Here is a 3,250-nt window from a genome sequence, read left to right on the forward strand (position 1 = left end):
AACGTAGACTCCGCTGGCTGGGCCACGTTCATCGCATGCCAGACGGCCACATCCCCAAAGACTTACTGTATGGTGAGCTAGCCACTGGAAGTAGACGCAGAGGACGCCCACAGCTGCGATACCGAGATGCTTTGAAGCGTGACATGAAGGCTGTAGGAATTGACACAGAGACCTGGGAAAATCTCGCAGCTGATCGGTCACAATGGAGAGGAGCCGTTACAAGGCACCTCAAAACAGGAGAAGAGAAGCTGACACAAGCTGCCACAAGGAGGCGGACCCGCAGAAAACTTCGTATCAGCAACGTCCAACAAACAGCATACACGTGCAGCACTTGCGGCAGGGACTGCCATTCACGCATTGGCCTTCACAGTCATAGCCGCAGATGCTCCAGCCAAACACACAATTAGGATGCTATACCCATGGTCGACCCTGACCGATGGAGGCCTACTACCATGAGAGAGAGAGCTACAGTGGAAGATTGCTAATTTCAAGAAACATTGGAGGAAACTGTGATTTCAGCTCAGTAACTTCTCCAAATCAAAACACAGCATTCAAATTTATTATAATACTTGACTATTTTCCTTTTGCAGTGAAGACCACATATGGAAGAAAGGCTCAAGTTAGTGAGTTAATGATCCTTACTCCTACACCAAATGACCCCAGTGTTCAGTGACTGAGTTATGTTTCGACGATTGACAAGAAACATTTGAAATATTAACCCCGATTATGCAAGACCTTTCACTTGACTATCAGGTTTCAGTTTTGCCAAAGGACAACGTGAGAAGTGAGTTTACTGAATTTGAGGGATTTTTAAGCTCTATGTCTATGTCTTATGAATGCCAAAGTTAATAAGGACATGCTTGGACAAATGTAAGCCGACTATTTTACCATAAGCTAGCTTTACAATCATTATCACACATTTTGTTACACATAGGAGACTCCCTGAAGATGTATGTGACAATCAACTGGAACATGCAATTACTTTAAACTTCCACCTCTACAAAGGATTGGTGAGTAAACCACTGGAGAATATCCAATTTCTCAGGTTATTATAAGTGTTTTGGATACACAGATCAGACACATGTGAAAGAAAATCTCCAATAAATCTGTAAGCAAAATGACAAATTTTAAGAAGAAATACTGCCTTTTCGTGTACCATAAATAAAACCCAAAAATGTTGTCATCTTTATACAAAAAGCTACGTAATAACATGACACAACTATAAAAAGTCTAAAGCAATATAACATTTCTTGCAAAAACAATGCATCAAAATGCACAAATAAGGCATCAAGAAATTCATAAGATCTCTATTCTCATTGTATTTGATTCCGTTGAGTTAATTAAGCTAAAACCTCTGAAAAATATCTTGTATCAAATTTGATCAACAAAATTGTTAGAGCTGACTCCACTCATGATATTCAGCTATCCATAATAAAAATTTGAAGGAAAAAAAAAAAAGAATGATATGATCAACATTTATAAGTGGCTACGTAAATTTATAAATATTCATTTAACCAGTTGAGTAGCCCAAGAGTCAGGGACAAGTGCCCAAGGAAAAGAAAGAGAAGTAGAATCCCCTAAGTCAGAGAAAATGAAATGGGTAAGTAAATTCCTTAAACTACAAATTAAGCCAATAATAATTGTTGTTACTGGATATTTTTTTTCAAAGTAACAGTTACATTTACCCCTAATGTGGAAAAATATGTTCCATGAGTTTAATTTGCAGCCATACTGGTGAAAATATAACATAACCATGATGGAAAAGAAGTTGAGTTGTATAATTGTCATAGTTTAAATTTCTGGAAAAAAGGAATGCAAATTAATTTCCTGGTCAATTATTGTTGAAACAACCCTCTCCCCTCAGTGTTGATGACTTTTTTTCCACATGGTAATAAATTCTCATTGCCAACATCAGCAAAGGGGGAATTATACTTGAATAATTGCACACAGCCTGAGGATGATATTCAAATAACAAATTACATTGTGGTAAGCTGTCTATTGTGCGTGCTTGAGGTGTTTGACATTTGTCAATATTTCAAAGAACTGCAAAATAACCAATGCTCTGATACCAGGTTGAAGCCATGAGACAGAAACATCTGCCCCAACAGCCTGCAAGCGACTGTTTCCTCATCGACTGCTTGAAGATAACAACGAGATAACAAGAAATTTTTTAAAAAAAGGAACATATCAAGTGAGTTCTCTGAAACAGCTGACTGATAATTCATTACGAATAAAATAACTTAAGGTACAACGAGGCTTACTATATATATATATAAAGTGCCTTCAATCTATACAACTGTCACAAAAGGCCTTTAATAATCAAGTATCAAGAGGTGTATGACTGGGTGGGGCTGGAGACTTCCCAAGAGTATTTTTCATTACGTCAAGTTGGATCTGTGTTTTTTCCCTGATGCAAACCTACACAGCAACATTCTCATCCAGTCAGAAAAAATGTACCTCATAACCGGGGTAAATAACATGCAAAAAGGATGTCAAAAGAGCCATGCAGTAACAATTAAATTGGAACAACTGGTTCATATCTATGTTGTTTCACAGAAACAAGATGAAGAAACCGAAATGTTTGGAAAAGATAATCAGGTGAGAAAAACCACACAAGCATCTGTTGCTTCCTTATTTTTTTTTTTCATTTATCATATTTGTAACAGTTGTGGTTAACATTCAAAACTCTAGTTGATTGCAGAGTGTTTTTATGCCAAGGAATGTTGATCCTAAAAAATCCCTTGATGCCACCATTCCTGGAAGGTAGAAAATTATCTTTACAGAAGTTTCCATTGATACATTTCTCACACCAAAGAGGGATCCCTCAATGCCACCATTCCTGGTAAGTAAAACATTCCCTTCACAAAAAAGGGAATTGTTTCACTGACTATTCATTTTATTATAATTAATTGTTAAATTCAACGTCCACGCTGTTTATGTTTACTGTTCCATGTACGCTCTGTTGGAATCCATATATCCCAATAATTAAAACATTTCATTTATGACGTGTAATGTAGTTGTTCAGTTCAGTTAATTTTTAACCAAGCTAACCAGTTATTGTAATATTGCTAACCCGTTTTTCTCACAGGTACAGAGGCAGTCAAGAAGTAATTTTTCAGTAGATTTCCAGGTCAGTATAGTTAATTTTCTGTTTGTTTTGAATACTTGTAAGACCAAAATGGTTTATTTGTATTTTGAATCAAGTTGTGTCATTTAATTAAATACTATTCTTCCTCTGTATTGGCTCTTT

This window comes from Pocillopora verrucosa, chromosome 4 (genome assembly GCF_036669915.1).
Source record: "Pocillopora verrucosa isolate sample1 chromosome 4, ASM3666991v2, whole genome shotgun sequence".
In the NCBI taxonomy this organism is placed as follows: domain Eukaryota; kingdom Metazoa; phylum Cnidaria; class Anthozoa; order Scleractinia; family Pocilloporidae; genus Pocillopora; species Pocillopora verrucosa.